The sequence below is a fragment of the Protopterus annectens genome, chromosome 6.part1 (genome assembly GCF_019279795.1).
Source record: "Protopterus annectens isolate FY-2018-M chromosome 6.part1, PAN1.0, whole genome shotgun sequence".
NCBI lineage: Eukaryota > Metazoa > Chordata > Ceratodontiformes > Protopteridae > Protopterus > Protopterus annectens.
This window is the reverse complement of record NC_056738.1, coordinates 221,130,267-221,150,728: the sequence shown is the minus strand read 5'-3', so window position 1 is coordinate 221,150,728 and position 20,462 is coordinate 221,130,267.

Sequence of the window (20,462 nt, the reverse complement as noted above, 5' to 3'; positions counted from 1 at the left end):
GTGTGTGTGTGTGTGTGTGTGTGTGTGTGTGTGTCACACACAAACACACATATATATGTCAACTTAAAATGTCCTATCATGAGTAACACAGCCACTTAGAAGCAATGTATGTATTAGCACGTAGCTAACTATATACACAATTTAATATTGCCACTAATGTAATAATGGCTCACATGCCTCTACCTTGCTTTCAGTCTAATCAGTCTGTTACCACCACCTTTTTTTCTCTACCCAGCAGCTAATGCAACATTCATAAATATACTATATAATCTATGGCATTGGATTGATATGAACTGTATGTCCAGTATATTTAACGTTTCATTTTTGTATGTTCTCTGTAACATAGTAATTTATATTTGTATGCTGTCTAGTTTACTGCATTGTGTTTTTGTAATCTGTTTAATGTCTGTTTGAATTTAGAGCTTTTCTCCCCTTGCCTCCACTGCAAATGGGCACACTCTGGCTGACTGGACCTCCCGGTAAATATATATATATATATATATATATATATATATATATATATATATATATATATAGTTTCACTTCATAATTTCGAATTACTGAAAGCTCGAAATTCAGTAAACCGAGACTATGAAGTCGAACCATTCACAACAATGAAACCACAATCCCGAATCACACAATCACGAACATACATACACCATACACCACTTAACATACACACTGTTCCACCCAAAGCACACAAACCAAATAGCCCTTCACTACATATAAGTAGAGGGGCAAGCCCACCTGCACCCCCCCATGTGGGGGGCTTTGCTCCCTCACACCCCCCTACTTATATATACCAACTCCGAGGTCGCACATAACATAAAAAAAAAACACTCACACCATGCCATCCTCCACTCACTCGCACACAAATACACATCACCCAGACACAAACACCAACAAATCCAACACTCACACTCACACCTACACCTCCCTAACCTTACCCACACACACAATGTACAAAAACACACACAAACACTCACTTACCTGCCATTTCAGGCACCATAACACTACATGTGACGTATCAGAAATGCATAAGCGCGGATTCGAGATATTCAAATTCACTCTTACGCACATTCAGCATTCTGGTTTTCAGCTTCATGGTCTCGGGTTACTGAATTTCAAGATTTCAGTAATTCGAGATTAACACACACACACACACACACGCACACACACACACACACACACACACACACACACACACACACACATACACACACATATATGCTTTACTATCAAAATTTGGACAGCAGTCACTCAAACTGGAATGATCGAAATGCAGTTTTCGAGTTCATGTAACACTGAACGAAATATGTTCAACTCCACAACAGCAAATGCTAGTGTCTTTTCACTGTTGTGAGATCAATGTTCTGCTTGAAGATTGCACTACATTGGGGATATGGAAATGTACTCTTTTCTTCACTATAGTGCGATCTCGGTGTTTGTATATCTAAGTAGCAGGGGGTGAGGGGGGCACTGGGGGGGCTTGTCCCCCTACAAAACAATAGTTGCAAAACACTGGAAGGTAAGGTAAGTTGGATAATGTCGACAATATCGAATACCAACTTGTTGATGTTACTGTTTTATGTTGTTATTGTGTAGCCGATGTTTTTATTTTCACTGTTTTTTTCGAATGCCGCAAGCTGAAAACGGCGATGACGAGAACACCGACACCGGAAGATCGACAATGGAGATGACCGACAGTTGAAAAGCCCGACGCTGAGAACACTGACATGTTAAGGTAAGTGTGCGATAGTGACAGACTTTAGGGTTAGGAGCGGGTTAAGTGAGTTAGGGTTAGGGTGCAGATAAGGTAAGTGTGCAATAGTGACAGACTTTAGGGTTAGGGGCAGGTTAAGTGAGTTAGGGTTAGGGCACGGGTTAGATGAGTGTGCAATAGTGACTGACCTTAGGGTTAGGATTTGGGTTAAGGTTAGTGCATAGATAGTTGTGTATGTAAGGTTTAGTGTAGGTTTGTAAGGTTTTTGGTGTGCTTGTGTTGTGTGTGTGTTTTTCAAAAAAGGTATTTGTTTTGTTGATTGTCGGGACTGTGGTTTGTCGGGCATGTGAAGTTTCGTGCTTTAGAACTGTTGGTTTTGTGGTATCGGTTATCTCGTTGTTGGTGTTTTGGTGTGTCGGTGTTTTCAGGTAGACCTATATATATATATATATATATATATATATAGAGAGAGAGAGAGAGAGAGAGATGAATATATCTATATATATATATATATATATATATATATATATATATATATATATATATATATATATATATATATATATATATATATATATATCTATACATGAGTTCCATACACTATATCGCATTTTCACTAACTCAAAATAGTGCATGGAATGTTCACTTTGCGTAAGTGCACTTAATCAAAAGTGCACTTACACAAAGTTCAGTACAACGAATGGGTGCTGCACTGAACTTCCGTGCAGTACTCACGGACCTTACGGTTAGGGCACGGGTCATAGTAAGGGGCTAGCTCATAGGGCTATCCCTTACCATGACCCGTGCCCTAACCCTAAGGTCTGTGATGACTACAGCGCAGTGAAGGACATAGCAATGTCCTCCACTATGATGTGATAGTCACAAACCTTAGGGTTAGGGCATGGGTTAGGGTAAGGGGATAGCTTTACTAACTATCCCCTTCCCCATAACCCGCCTTACTAAAGTCCGTGACTATCGCACCATAGTGGAGGACATAGCTTGTTTTTATGTCCTCCACTGTGCTGCAGTGTTTTCAGTGAAGTGCACTTATGCAAAAGTTCACTTTCGTTAAAGTGAACTTTCGCAGACGTGAGGCTTCCTATTACAAGTTTGAAGTAGTGAACTTTCCTTCTTGTAATAGGAATCCATATATATATATATATATATATATATATATATATATATATATATAGGTAGATAGATATAAATAGACACACACACACACACACACACACACACACACACACACACACACACACACAAGATGCATGCCTTCAGGTGAAAGTTAATTTCATGAAAATGAAAAAAAAATGGTATATCAAAAATCAGATAATTGCATATACCAAAGTTTTTGTTGGTGCAAGATCGTGGAACGATAAGGATCAGGAAATTTCCAAACTGCAATGTGATCTCAGAGTTGATATATATAGTTATATATAATTAGCAGGCTATGTGTGTTTGTGTATGGAAGGATGCTGGGGGCTTGTCTCTCTATCCTGTTTGCTAATGCAGGGCATCACCAGTGTGAATAGCAGTGGGCTCAGATTTGAACCCTGATGCACCCCCACTTTCACTTGAAATTCTCCATGTGTCTGGTTACTGTTAGTGCTTTTGCCACTGTGTTCATTTACATTGTCTGCACAAATTCTCTTTATATTCCCAGAACTTTGAACCATTGCAAGGCTGCCCAAATAAGCTTTTTTTTGGGACCTTGACATATGCTTTCTCCAAGTCTAGTAACACCCAGTTGGACTCTTTCCTCGTTTCTTCTTCTCCACTGTATGCCTCACTGCAAACATCAGGTATATCTATATCTATAGTTATATCTATATCTATATCTATACCTATATCTATGTCCTCGGTCTCTCTCTCTATATATATAATAAGAGTGCTTACCAAATTATGAAAACACACAATTATCACACCATAAGTAAAAATATTATCAAGAAAAACTCCATCTTGCCACCATATATGTCCAAACTCTGCACATTCAATTGACAGTAAAATACACACTGACACACACACACACACACACACACACACACACACACACTTTTGAATTCAAATCCTAGGCACAAAATCTCTCACATCATATACACACAGAAATTAACACACTACACAACATACATCACCATACACATTCACATAAAATAATAGATTTTTTTGCCATACTGCAGCACGATTTACATGGCCGCAGATTTCTATAAACTAACTCCAAAATCACACAATAGCAGGGTAAATATGTATTTCCAATACATGTCCTACTACACTCTCACATATCTAAGGAAAGGCATGTTTGAGGCTCAGACATGCACATTTTAGATAACTTGTGCATTTGATCAGTTAGTACTCAGCTTAAATCCTTTAATAAGTACCAGTTTCTACTATACACATCTTTATTCTCCCTTCTTCACTCACTACCTTACTTCAATCAACTTCTCTCCCCTCACTTTCTTTGTAAATATGCCATGACCCTGTTTGTTCTCTCTTCATATTGCAATTCCTCTTTGTACTATACTTACATTTAATTTCTCTTTAAACTGGCTAAAATTTCTCTAAATATTAAATTGTCATATAACTTGTATCTATTCTTAACCAACACTTTCACATTGTCTAATTTGTTATAATTGTTTAAACTGCAGACATTTTTGTATTATTTTAAGTTCTAAAATTATTTTTCTTAAAATGTCCTGCAATAATTTTAAGACTTTCTCCTCAGGCCTCTGCTGAAAATGGGCACCTACCCTGGAAGACTTTCCTGGTAATCAAATGTCAATACATAAGCTACTTCCATGACTGAGTGAATGATATAACATATATATGTACAGTCTGTCCAACATTATTTTCCACAAATATTATGCCACACACACCCAACACCCATCTACCTACTACTATCAATAGGAAAGCAGTATACATATCACTCTCAAACCTAACCTATGTTATCAAACACATATTTAAACTCAGTAAAAGACTCCGCATAGCTGCTGACATACACCCAAAACCAGGACCCTCCTTTACTAACCTTCCAAATAGAGGTCAATCTGATCTCCTAATAATTAATATCAACATAAGAAGTATTTCAAATAAACAAGTAGACCTACATGCTTTTATGCCTCACTACTCCCCTGACATTGTAACCATTACCGAAACATGGCTGAAACCTCATATCACAAGTGATGAGATTCTACCACCAGGTTACAACATCCTAAGGCTAGACAGAACAAATAGGATGGGTGGTGGAGTCACAATTCCATTTAAAAATGGAATAAACCTCCAACCATTTCATACCCCTCTACCATAATTTCAAAATGCTGATACCATAGGCTCTATTCTATCAATAAACAAAGAGAAAAAAATTAACACCATCTGTTGTTACATTCCTCCTGGAAATAACTCCCCAGCTATAGAAGAAATCCTTCAATGGTTGAATCAAAATTGCCCTCAGGAAACAATTTTACTAGGTGACCTCAATACCAACTGGCAAACCTTCAGCTCCAAAAACCCTAACAACAGTATTAACCTCTACAGCTTCACACAACTAATTCAAGACCCCACCAGAATAGATAAAAAAACATAAACAAACCATTATTGACTGGACACTAGTAAATACCCCAAAACATCACTATCAGGTAGGGTCCCTACCTGACATACTCAGTGACCATCTCCCTACTTTCCTCCTCAGGAAACAAAACAAAATTCCCAAACCCTTAACCTATAAAAACATCAGGGATGATCGTAACTTAACCACAGACAAACTAAATAACATTCTCCACCAATGTAACTGGCTCCCTCTAAAAACCCTACACCTAGATCAGGCAGTAGAATACTTTAATAATACATTTACCTCAGTTCTAGATTTCAATGCACCAGTAAGAAAGAGAAAAATCAAAGCAAACTTTGCACCATGGTTAAGTCGGGACACAAGAGCCCTTCTTAAAACCAGAGACAAGACCTGGAAGCAATTGAAACAAGACAAGTCTGACCAAACCAAACAAAAGTACAAACAACTTAGGAACCTAGCCAAAATACAAACCAAACAGGGCAAACAACACTCTTCCTAAGCCTCCAAAACAAACAAGCAAACAACCCCCAAAAGTTTTGACATTCTATCAACTCTTTGCTAAAACATGGAACAATTGCTACCCCCACCTCCCCATATACTAATAGCAAAGATATTGCCTCCCAGCTTAACTCTCACTTCATAAACTCAATCCAAACTCTTTCCAACCAGCTAACAAACACCAATACCTCATCTAACACAACCACTAGAAACGCTCCTGACAATACTACCAACCAACCATCCTCCTCCCTCTTTCCAGTCCCTACATCAAAAATTAAAAACCTGCTCCGCAAACTAAAACCTACCAGATTAGCTGCAGACAGTACACCCACTAACTTCCTAAGAATAGCAGCTGACTCTCATTCTTATCCAGTATCAATCCTGATAAACAGGTTCATTCAGGAAGCCTATGTACCACAACTATGGAAATATCCTACATTATACCTCTTCACAAAGGAGGCAAATCTTAAAATTTTTCCAACTACAGGCCAGTAGCTATTCTTTCCCCATTATCTAAGCTCCTTGAGAAATGCATGCACTCACAAGTTATGCAATTCCTAGACACTAACAAGCTTCTCTCATCCATCCAACATGGTTTCTGCCCTCACCATAGTACAACTTCTGCTCTTCTCTTTTTCGCCATCCTGGTTAATCAACATAGAAACAACAACAACTATGTATCTGCTACCTTCTTAGACCTCTCAAAAGCTTACAACATGGTCTCACACTCTAAACTACTGGACAGCCTTCACTCTCTATCCTTTACTTCCTCTACCAGCTCCTGGTTCAATAGCTATCTATCAAACAGACAACAATCTGTACAATGTAATAATGAGCTATCCCCTCCTCTCCCCAACTCTATAGGAGTACCTCAAGGCTCTATACTAGGCCCATTAATTTTCACGATTTTTACAAACAATCTGTATACCTCCTCTAAGCAAGCCTCACTAATTTAGTATGCAGATTATTCCACTCTCATCTGTGCAGCTCCATATGTAAATACTCTCCAACAACTAGCCCAGGAATCTTTCTCGGCTATTGAAACTTGTATCACCGACATCCAACTTATACTTAATCCTAACAAAACCAAACTTCTGCTGTTCACACCTAATAAAACTAAATCCTCCCTCTCCACTTTCTCTGTCTCAAATAGGAATGGCACTATCAGCTCTCCATCCACTCATACAAAACTCCTAGGAGTTGAAATAGACAACAACCTAGCATTTGATCTTCACATAGCACAAGCTATTCAAAACGTTCATAAGAAAATGGGAACCCGATACAGGCACAAAAACTATCTCACAGAAAAAGCACGCATCACTCTAGCTCATACTCACCTCCTATTGACACTTACTTATGCAGCACCTATCCTAACCCACACTAAAAAATCAGAGCTAGATAAGTTAGAAGCTTGCTACAACAAAATAGCTAAATCTGCCAACAATTCCCCCTTTAGGACTCATCACTGCCAAGTATTAAAAGAAATTAAATGGCTTGAATTTCCTAACTTATTATCTTACCAACAACTCACCTACGTCTTTAACATCAGAAAGTACCCAGACAAAACTCCAGCCCTCAGTCATCTAATAACCTCCCACTCTTCCACTCTACGCTCTTCCAATAAATCCCTCCTCAGTGTTACTACTACTAACAACACTGTAGGAAAAGACCTTTATTCCCACATCATAGCCAAAAAATGGAACAATCTCCCCACCAATATACCCTCCACAACAACAAATACAAACTTCAAAAAATCACTCAAATCTCATCTCAGGACAACTTGGATTTGCCCATGTATCACATGACAATCCCTATACCTTTCATCTATCTTCTATCAATCTACTCCAGTCTAAACATCACACTATATCTATGCACATTGAAATACTGACTCATCATATATCACATTGTTCTTTCTGCTCCCTTCTATACATACTTATTAAATCTGTAAGCAGTTCTTACTACCTTTGTAAAACTATCTCAAACTGTAACTTTTGTCCTGCAAAACCTGGTAACTACTGGAAACCAAACTCTGAATATATCTGTATAAACCCTTTCACTGAACCCTTGTAAATATTACTCAAAACTGTATCTTAGTCCTACACTGCAAGTTTGACTATAGTTAACAAAGTAAAGAATAACTCTACTTGTAAATACATTTTGCTCTATTACCTGTTTTGTATGTATATCTCTAATTGTATAACTGTATGTATATCTCTAATTGTATAAATGTCTTCTTAATTGTGGAGCTTTTCGCCCCGGGCCTCCAATGCAAATGGAACTGATCCAGCTGGATTTTCCCTGTTAACAAATGTAAAATAAATAAATAAATAAAAATAAAAATGTCGATGGTTCTAGGTAAGAAAGTTAAAAATACAATTGCATAAGACTTAGAAGATTGAACCAAAATGCACAAATCTTATTAAATCTGAACTGGCAAAGAGAAAAAGAATGTTGCTTGTTTTTGCCAGAACCTGAACTGTCTGGGATCCCAGCACACTGCTGAGCTGGTTATTGATCTTTTCCCCACTGCGGTGCGATCTTGAAGTTGGAATATATGAGTAGTTGGGAACGTGGGGGCTTGCAAAACAGGTGTAGTGTGTGTTTTGTGTTTGTTTTCAAGCTTACAAGATTTGAGCATTTCATCTCCATTTTGTAAGCTTTGTACAATTGTATTTTTGACTTTCTAACCTGCATCCATGTAGATATATATTTATAGATATAAATAACGTCACACAAGGAATAGCTGCTGGGAATACAAGTGGGACATTCCTTGACACCAGAGTCAAGGGTACTATGGGCAGAACCTGCAGCTAACCCTGCACATAAAACAAAACAGAGACAGGCCTTGAAACAGTTTGTTACTGCTCTGCAGTACAAAGGTACCATAACAAAATTTTTTAAGCAGTCGGTGGAGAGTTTCTAAGGAGAGGCAAATGTTGACAGCCTGCAGTTTGCTTTAACAGATGGAAGAGGTGCAGAATGCAAAAGGCTCAAAGTGGAAGGGAAATCCACTCTGTATGAGTCTGAATTAAGTACAGAAAAGCAAAAGGATAAGAGTAGATGGAGATACACCTACTTTTCGATTTCACTTGAGATGCAGAATACAAAAGACCTAGAGCAGAATGGGAGTCCACTCTATGTGAGTTCATACTGGAAAAGGACCAATGAGAGTTTAGAAAAGGATGGATGAGGTAACCCCAGTAGAAGAAAACTGATGAGTAACCAGGAGAGATTAGGACTGTCGATCTGTATTTCTGGTATTGTGAATCCTAATATTATATTATGGAGGAAATAAGTCTGCATGCATTGTGTCTACATATAGGATATTTGTGTGAGGTTACATAAAATAAGTGTGCACACATTGTGTCTACACATGGGTATTTGTGTGAGGTTACATAAAATAAGTGTGCATGCATTGTGTCTACACATGGGATATTTGTGGGAGGTTACATAAAATGTCTTGAATGTTAAGTTTAGGGAATGAGTTTTAATGACAAATACAAAGATGCAAGTCAGAAGCTGATCACTACAAGTCCAATAGAGCAAAACATTTTATTTATGACACAAATCAGACAAATTTTTGTTGCACTCAGTTACTAACATGCAGCCTCACAGATTCCTGTATTTTTTTTAATGCAAACGCCCTGGAACAACTAGTCTGTACACCTACTAGGGGTGCAAATATCCCAGGTATGGTACTTTAAATATGAGGGAAAGTTGCACCGCTCCAGTGTAATGTCCTCACCAGTTAGGTCAGATCACAAAGTGGTCACCCTTGTAATAGATATAAAGCTCAAACTCCCAGCGTATCCTAGAACAGTTAAAAACATTTCTAAGGCTAACTACCCCTATTAAGTGATGACATAACTAAATTCCAAGCCCCCCCAAACTCAGTGAGCACTGTGGCCTATGCAGAAGCATTTACAGAAACCCTGTATAACCATGTAAATAACTGAGTGGAAGTAGGAGTACAAAACCAAAATAAATTTAGGATAAACCCCAAAAATAAGCCCCTTTAGTGGACCCCAGTATAAATCAGTTGTACAACAGAAGAAAGAATATCCTGTCCAAAGATAAGAAGGACTATGTAAAACAGACAAAAATCTCCCTCAGTCTCAACAAAAAAAACTAAGGGGACTAATCAAATCCACCAAAGCCATCTCTAAGGCAAAAATAACCTCCCAGACTAAGGACAACTATAAGCCATTTTTCAGTTACATAGCAAACTCAAAGTAAACTTAGTGTCATTCAGAATCACACAAGTCCAAAAACTGAATGAAAATCCATATCTCCAGTCTTAAATGTACAGATATCACATAGACTTAATAATGACAAGGCATTAATACATATATATCACTACTTACTATATACATATATATCACTACTTATTATATACAATAATGGTCTACACAGAAAATTCTAATATTGCACATAAATTAAGCTCACCTTATTTATTATACAGTGATCTCTTTGCTTGTTTGAGTATTGCACAGTACTGAGGTAACACATTGCATTAACAACTTACATTGAGTATTGCCAAGAATGAGACACTCCTGAGTATTGTACTCTGACTGAGTTACAGACTAGGATTAGATATTGCACTATAATGAGACATTTCCCTGGGGTCTATATTACCTTGTCAAAAGGCATTTTCATCGAACGCCTTTTCATCAACACATAAACAACAAAGTCCCAAAACTCCGAATGGCCACTTCACTGAATTTTTTTCCCAGGGGAAGAACACACTTGGCCATTGTCGGGAATTTGCACTTTTTTTCACTGTAATGTGATCTCAGAGTTGGTATATTTAGTTAGGGGGGGTGGGGGTGAAGCCCCCCACTTTGTAGGGTCTGTTAGTTCGTTTGGTGTTTGGTTGGCCAAGTGAATTTTTCCCCTGGTAAAAAATTTGCTGATGTGGCCATTCAGAGTATTGGGAGTTTGCTGATTATGTGTCGATGAAAAGGCATTCGATGAAAACCTCTTTCAATCAGGTAATATAGACCCTTTCTCTGGTCTTTCTACTACACCTGATGACCAATTAATTGTCTTGACTTACTGAGTATTCCACTAATATTGGATTGAGACAGGAAGATAAGTTATTGCACAATTTGAGATGGTGTTCCACATTGAACTGATGGCCCAGATGGTTGGCATGGAGTATGGCTGTTGTCAGAGCTCAAAAGTCTGATAGCCTGTGGGAAAAATCTGTTTCTGAATCTCATATTTCTGCATCTTATGCTACAGATGCCCTTGATGGATGATAGGTACATGGACAGTCTGTGAGCAGGGTGGGTGCAGTCATTAATTATTGTTTTGGCACTGCCTAGACATCTGGACATGTGCAGGTCATGGATGGCTGGTAGGGTGGTATTGATGATTCTTTCGGTTGCCTTCACCACTCTCTGGCAATGGTTGGGCTCAGAGATAGAGCATCTTCCATACCACACTGTGAGGTTGTCATGGATAGATAGTAAGGTGGTCATGATGATCATATTGGCTGTGTTCACCACTCTCTGGAGGGATATGCATTCAGAGGTAGAGCAGCTTCCATACCACACTACGAGGTTATTCATCAGGATGATTTCTACAGTAACTCTGTAGAAGATAGTGAGAACTGTTAATGAGAGATCCACTTTCCTCAACCTTCTCAAAAAGTGCAATCTCTGGTGTACTTTCTTGACTGTGGCATTTATATTTCTGTTCCAAGACAAGTCCTCATCAATGTCCACTCACAGAAATTTCGTGATTTTCACTCTTTCCATTGTTTTCCCATTGATGGTTAGAGGAGAATGCTCCTTGTGTATTTTCCTGTAGTCCACAATTAGCTCCTTTTTTGTTCATGTTTAGTGCTAAGTTGTTACTGTCACACCGGGTAATCAGTTGTTCTACCTCAGCCCTGTACGCTGCCTCATCATCGTTGCTGATGTGGCCCACCACTGTTGTATCATCAGCAAACTTGATGATGTGGTTACTGTTGTACCTCGCTGTGCAGTCTTGTGTTAGCAGGGTGAATAGCAAGTGTCTCAGTACACAGCCTTGAGGAACTCCAATATTCTGAGTGATGCTATCCAAAGAGTTATTTCCTATGCACACTTTCTGAGATCTGTCCGTGAGAAAATCCAGAATACAATTATAAGGGGTGTGTTGATGCCTAGTTGAAGCAGTTTCTTTACCAGCTATATAGGGATGACTGCATTAAAAGCAGGGCTGAAGTCAAACAATAGTAATCTCATGTAGCTGTTTTTATTTTCTAGATGGTCCAGAGATAAGTGAAGTGCCAGTGCTATGGCATCTGCAGTGGAATGGTTTCCTCGGTAAGCAAACTGCAGTGTATCAAGATCCATAGGTAGCTTAATTGTTATTGCTTCTTTGACCAGCCTCTCAAAGCCTTTCATCACAATGAAGGTTAGGGCTGCAGGGTGGTAGTCATTGCAGCATGATGGTGGTGACTTCTTTGGTAGTGGTATTATTGTCATGCTTTTGAAGTTTTTAGGATCTATTTCATGACTCAGAGAGAGATTAAAGATATCTGTGAGGACATTTGTCTGTTGAATTGCACAGTCTGAGTACCCTGCCAATGATGTTGTCAGGTCCAGCTGCTTTTCTTGGGTTAACCCTGTGCAATGTCCTCTGGACACAAGCTGGATAGAGGATGAGTGCCTCTTTGTTTTGACTGGTGGGCATTTTCATCACTGTTATTTTGTTCCCTTCTTTGAATCTGCTGAGTACACATTGAGCATGTTAAGGAATTCCTTATTGTTCTCACAATGTGAAGATAAGGGCCTGTAGTCTGTTATTTGCTGGATACCTTGCCAGAGGCACCTGGAGTCTTTTTGGTCAGAGAAGTAGCTCTGGATCTTCCTACCATAGGCTCATTTTGCTTCTCTCACACCTTTGTTCAGATTTGCTCTGGCTTTTCTGAGGACATCCCTGTCTCCAGATTTAAAGGCTACATTCCTTGCTTTCAGGAGCTCATACACCTCTCTAGTCAACCAAGGTTTCTGGTTGGCATGAGTGATGATGTTTTTGGTGACTGTTACATCATCCACACATTTTGATATGTAGCCCATCATCGCCTCACTGTACTCCTCTAGGTTGATACACTGATTCACAGTAGCTGTCTCTTTAACTATGCTCCAGTCTGTACTCTAAAAACATTCTTGGAGTACCGAGACTGCACCCTTTAGCCATATCCTTACTTCTTTCACTGTTGGTTTCCCCCTAGTTAGCATCAGTTTATATGCTGGTAGTAACATGATGGAGAGATGGTAAGAGTTGCCCAGGTGTGGGTGAGGCATTGCCTTATATGCTAGCTTAACATTGCTGTGGATCATTTTCAATATGTTTTCTCCCTTGGTTGCAAATTCTAAATGCTGAATGCTTACGCAACCATAAGGGGATCATCCAACAGAGTACTGAACTAATAGTAAATGAATTCCCTATACCAAACTGGATTTCAAACAAATTCATTGGCTGATTAATTTAGCTTCAATTTCACTCCATTATCACTCCCAGTTACCCCCTAGGAAATAACCTCTTCCATTTTTGCCCCAACTATCACTGAAGAACAGGTCCTCGTTGTACTCTACAAAGCTATAAACACTGCATTAGTGGGTCATGATAATATCTGAAGTTGCTTCCTAAATAGCGAGAAACACAAATGTCAGGCCCACTAAAAATTATTGTCAACCACATTCTCCAAACAGACTTCAAAACTTGGGAATGCAGGACTGAAACTGTCAATTCTCTTCATAAAGGGGAAACACGAGCAGATCCAGAAAGCTACAGATCCATTGTTTAAATAGTCTTATATGCAAGACGATGAAAAGAATTATTATGGATCTGATAAACAAAGACATAGAAAGTCTTCAAAAACTGTACCCATCTGAGTGTGGTTTCATCAGGGGCAAGTCATACCTTCTAAACCTAAGTTTAGCTTCAAGCATAGCTGACACCTGCAGGAATGTTGTATCATCTGCAGTAAGAAATCTAGAGTAATTATGCTGCAAAAGGTGTGCCATTCAGCCAACTGAAATCCATGGATGAGGACAAAATGGTGTATGCTGCCCTCCCTTCACATAGCCAAAAATTCATTCTTCTGTTGAGACCATTTGCTCCTGGTACACCTTAACAGCCCATTCATTTCTCCAAATGAAGTTAAGATCAATGTCCTAAGTGAAAACACCAGCCAGTATATCCTATGTAGTGTCCTATGCCCTATTGCTGGTGGCTTGTATGCTACACTATCTGCTGCCTCCAGGATATAAATGAGTGCTAACACACATGCTTAGACTCTTGGCTGAATGGCACACCTTTTGCAGCATAATTACTCTAGATTTCTTACTGCAGATGATACAACATCCCTGCAGGTGTCAGCTATGCCTGAAGCTAAGCTTCCACCCTCAGCCCAGGATTTGCAGTACAACATTGTCAACTCACCACCCTCAGCCACAACCTAGGCCCTCCAAAGCTCACACAGTTAGTTGAAAATGAGTTGTTTGAGGTACATTCAGAGCTTTATATCTGTATGGCATAAGGCAAGGCTCAGATTTTATGTTAATCTTTTAAATTGTTTTACTTTTTATTTGGGTTTAGGATGCTTATTTTAGACAAGAAGGAGTATATTGATTTGTCTATGCATTTTTGCATGTGTTTGCATTTTATATGTGCAATGCATTAACTTAAGTTTTTAGTCGGCACCATAAATGTGGTGGATTAAGAGGAAATTTATTAGGTTTGGTGACACACCAAGGATGTAAGCAGAGTTGTGGCACCATTCACCTATTTCGTTAGTATACACACACACACACACACACACACACACACACACACACACACACACACACACACACACACACACACACACACACTGTTACTAGTGTGGATCTACTTCTAAAGCTCGATGTTTCGAAACTTTGAACTTCAAACAGCCTAGATTAGAAGACTGAAATAAAAAAAAATTAAAAACAAAAAAACATTTTTTTTTACATTTTTGTTACCCTGCATCCCCCACACCCCATGCTAAATAAATATACCAAATCCGAGATTGCAGTACAGTCAGGAAAAGGGTAAATATCCCATTATACAACAACCTCCCATTAATATTCAAAAATGGACACGCTGATTGGTCATCGTGCATGTTGTAAATCAGAGTTATAGTAATGGAAAAACGTCCGGTCGCCCGGACTTTTTCCATTACTATAACTCTTTTTTTACAGCAACGGAGAACGCAAGATCTCCGTTGCTTCACACTGTCTCGCTATGTTAAAGGAGTTTAACATAGCGAGACAGCTTTAAAAAAAGCAACGGAGATTCTCCGTTGCTTTTTTTAAAGCTGTCTCGCTATGTTAAACTCCTTTAACATAATGAGACAGGTTGTAAAAAGCAACGGAGATCATGCTTTCTCCGTTGCCTTTTTCAAAACTGTCTCACTATGTTAAATGGGTTTAACATAGCGAGACAGCTTTAAAAAAAGCAACGGAGACTCCGTTGCTTTTTTTAAAGCTGTCTCGCTATGTTAAACCCATTTAACATAGCAAAACAGTTTGTAAAAAGCAACGGAGATCTTGTTTTCTCCATTGCTTTTGCCCACAGCTCTGATGTACTGCGTAGGCATATGCATGCGCAGTACATCAGAACTGTTGCAGAAGGGCAGCAAGGAGGCATTATACAATGCCATTATTTAAAAAAAGTAATTATTTTTTTTCTTAAATAATGTCATTGTATAATAGCAATAACCCACTTCTTGGTGTGGGTAATGCTGGATTTACCCACGGTTGGCTTTGTTTGGCCACTCGGGCTTCGCCCTCGTGACCAAACCACGCCAACCTTGGGTAAATCCAGCATTACACACACCCAGGCGTGGGTTATTGCTATATTCCACACTGTATGGCAATTTCCATTCAAAACAGTCAAAGTTTCAAAACTTCATTCTTTTGGTCTTGGCCGTTTGAAGTTCAAAGTTTTGAAACTTCGAGCTTCTAAAGGGGATCCATATCTATCTATCTATCTATCTATCTATCTATCTATCTATCTATCTATCTATCTATCTATCTATCTATCTATCTATCCATCTATCTATCTATCTATCTATCTATCTATCTATCTATCTATCTATCTATCTATCTATCTATCTATCTATCTATCTAACTATATATATGGATGTAGTGAATTTAAACTTACCTAGAAGTCGATGTTTGGAATGCCAACCACAAAACATGGACAATGCAGACGCTGAGAGACTCCCATCCATCTTCCAAACATAAACCTTGGCACATGCAAATTTAAGCATAAACATAACAGAAACAACACTGCTTTTTGGAGAGGGACAAACCCCCCCTACACACACACACACACACACACACACACACACACACACACACACACACACACACACACACACACACACACCTCCTGCTAATATATATACTAACTCAGATCGCACAATGTCAAGCAAAGGGTATATTCCCCAACACTGGGAATCATGTGAGCTTACACAACAGTTGGCCATCTGCTTACCCCACCAAATTTTGTTGACTAGTAAAGGATGTAAATTAATTGCAAAATCTTAGTTCATATGATATTTTTCTAGAAAGATTAGTTAATAAGCCTCATTTTATAAATAACAGATGCACCAATTTCCAAGGTTTATTTCATAAGTCATTATTAGATAAAATATGAATAAAAAGAAAGGTACATTTCCATGTGGCTTCTGCTGTCAGTGCAGCTTTATTAAAAAAGAAGTGGGACAAAGGACTTACATTTGTTTCACCAAGAAAGATGCACATATGTCAAAAAATGTGGTTTATGTTAGTGTATGTGAGACATGTCCTGATGTTTATATAGACAGGAATAATAGAAAACTTACTGACAAAATCTCTGAACATTGTAAAGAAAAAAGAAATACATTTTTGAATATTGCATAATCAAAACATTCATCTATTTGTCTGCAATTTAAATGCTTCTATTTTTATGTTTTAAACTTTTTTTTTTTATTTTTTATTTTTTGGAAGGAGGATGTAGAGAATACATAAAAATAGTAAAAAACACTGCTTTTTGCAGGGAGACAATTCCCTAATTATATAGATCAGACTGGACAATGTCAAGATTCTGAAGAACTTGACTGGTAGGTTAGGTTGAATGCTTGCATTAAACCTGGTATTAATGACACAGCCCCCTGGATTTACTATTCCTCCGTGCAGGACTATCTTAGTCCTGCATAGAGGCGGCCGTTTAGGAGCAGGACGGCAGCGTGCCATGCATAGTACTGAGGCATGCTGCCTGAACTCCTAATCTTACACAGAGCATGCAGGGGGGGCATGTCAAAGAGCAGAGCTCTCAGAATATACATGCCCCCGCAATGAAAAACAGCAGAAAGGGGTAAGAAATGAGTGAGACCACTCATAGGTGTCCGCATATCCCTACCAACATTCCTCCTCATGTACAACAGCAAGTAATCACCAATAAAATGAACAAGCCCTTTATTTCTTTATTTTAAAATCCGATTAAAGCTAACTGTAGGTGCGTGGGTGTGCCCTTCACTTAGCTATGGTTAATGCAGCTTAAATGGCTGAAGAGGATAACAAGGAAGATATATGCAAATGAAACAGCATCACAATAGTGTAGTGGGCAGAGCATTCACCTTACAAGCAGGCATTCCTGCCCCCGCAATGAAGAACAGCAGAAAGGGGTAAGAAATGAGCGAGACCACTCATAGGTGTCTGCATATCCCCACCAACATTCCTCCTTATGTACAACAGCAAGTAATCACCAATAAAATGAACAAACCCTTTATTTCTTTATTTTAAAATCCGATTAAAGCTAACCATAGGTGCGCGGGTGTGCCCTTCACTTAGCTATGGTTAATACAGCTTAAATGGCTGAAGAGGATAACAAGGAAGATATATACAAATGAAACAGCATCACAGTAATGTTGTGGGCAGAGCATCCACCTTACAAGCAAGCATTCCTGGTTTGAGTCCCACTGTAGCACATTCCATTTTCCATGGCAAAGCACGTTATGACTAAGATTTATGTTGCATAACCCACTAAATAACATATATTTATGAACTGGAGTACTGCAGTAAATGCACATGTGAGGTGTCAGTGTCATAATGAATAAAGTACTAGTAAGCAAGTTTAAGCACCAGTAAGCAGTAATAAGCATATTTAAGCACTAGTAAGTGAGTTTAACCCCATTTGCATGGGGGTAAGCAATGCACACACAGGTTAAGCAATTATCAAGCCAACTCTCGATAAGCGTATGTAACAGGAGGTTAGCATTGCTTACCCTTGATCAAAGCCATGCAAACTGCTTACAACTGCTCAAAAGTGCCTTAATCACTCTGTATCCAATGGCCCTTGTTCTGCCCAGCAACGAAATAAACAGCCATGCAGGTCTCAAACCCAAGACCCTGCACACCATAACCAAAGTGATTTACCACTAAGCCATGTCAGATATGCATAGCTCTGTTGTTTTCACAAACATATCATCAAGCCCAGTCATTCAACAGTACAGGAAATGTACATAAACATGTAGATGCATGTGTGTGTGTGTGTGTGTGTGTGTGTGTGTGTGTGTGTGTGTGTGTGTGTGTGTGTGTGTGTGTGTGTGTGTGTGTGTGTGTGTGTGTGTGTGTGTGTGTGTGTGTGTGTGTGCGTGTGTGTGCATGTGTGTGCATGTGTGTGTGTATTAATATCTAAATAGATAAAACATATCCTATATATGTAGATATTGATATAAATATATAAAAAAGTATATATATATATATATATATATATATATATATATATATATATATATATATATATATATATATATATATATATATATATATATATATACATACATACAACTGCCTACATCTATAGGTTCATAGGTTCATAGGTTCATACTAGGCCATCTGCCCTAGGGCATTTATAAGCCTAGCCAGAATGTGTTTGGCTTTCGCCACCCATTTTAAATTTATTTTGCTATGCCCTTTTTTGAGGTTAGTATACTGTGCCTCTGTCTAACAGTGACACAGAAGTGATACCCGGGGTAAACCTATGATCTCCCATCCACTCATCAAGATTCCTCTTGAAGAGAGTCAATGAGGGACTCTGCCTAACCTGGACTGGGATTTTATTCCAGAGTGAAGGGAGCCTCTGGGTTATGAATCTGTCCCTCCAGCATGTCCTATTTATTTCAGTGCTGAGGTTCAAGTCTCTAGAGTGCATAGCTCGATGGGATTTGGATTTTCTGAGGTGCAGCATGTCCATTAATTCCGGGTTGGACATGGCTTTATACGTCAGGCACAGATCGCCTCTGAACAGGCGGTATGCCACTGAGTAGAGCTGGAGTTTCTTTAACCGGGCAGCATATGGCATCTGTTTGAGCCCTTTGATCCTCTTGGTGAGGTATTTTTGGGGTCTTTCCAGTTGCTGCAGGTGTCTGGTAAGGTACATCCCAAAAGGGGCATTGTACTCAATTATGGGCCTGATGAGGGATAAGTAAAGAGGCACGATGACCTCCCCTGATCTAGATGTGAATCCCTTCATGATTAGGTGGGCTATATAAAATGTTTTTCTAACCACTTTGGCCACGTGGTTGTCAAATGAGAGATTGCTATCAACTTGGGTCCCCAGGTCCCTAATTAATTCTTCTGTACTTAATGGAGTACCACCTATGTGGTAATTTGTGGGCACTTTGATTTTGCCAAAGGGGATGACTATACACTTTTTGGCATTTAGCTTGAGGCCATGGCTCTTGCACCAGTTGTCTATTTCTATGAGGCCCTTTTGGAGGATGCTTGTGTTGGCTGGAGAGTCGATTATGGTGCCCAGTTTGCAGTCATCTGCAAACTTGGTCAGCCACAGTCCTTCCGTGTTGGCCTGTACCTCCGAGAAATATATACCGAACAAGAGAGGTCCCAGGACTGAGCCTTGTGGGACACCACTTGTAACTGGTTTGGAGTCTGACATGGCTCCAGCAATTCTAACCATGTGGGTTCTGTCCTTGAGCCAGTTTGCAATCCATCTAGTGACATAGGGGTTTATATTTACGCTGGTGAGCTTATCTATAATGCCCAAGTGGGGTATTGTATCGAAGGCTTTTGTGAGGTCCAGGTAGGCTGTGTGGATCACCTTCCCCTCGTTAATGGCTTTGGTGACTGTTTCAAAGAAATCAACCAGGTTTAAGAGGCAGTATCTGCCCTTAACAAAGCCGAACTGGGTAGGATCCAGTGTCTGTAGGTCCCCAATATTTTTATTTATGAGGTCCATATATATATATGTCTACATCTATATGTCTAAATATGTACAGCAAGTTATATATGTAGCACTCCTATACACATATATGTATATATAGATATATGTATATATAGATATACGTATATGCATACATAGATACATGTATATATAGCTATATATGCATGCACATCCTATGTGTACAGATACGCCTAGTTATGTTGGTATATATGTAGATATCAATAACTATATGTGCATAGATATCTTTTCTGATATACCTACTACTGTCAAAATATATGTAGATATCCATACGTATATGTGCAGATGTATCTCTACCTGTATATGTGTAGTCATATATTGCTCAGTATATGTATATATCTGGATGTTCATTTGTATAGCTATGTACATATACATATCCATCTAGGTATGTCGATATGTATATGTGTATGTCTA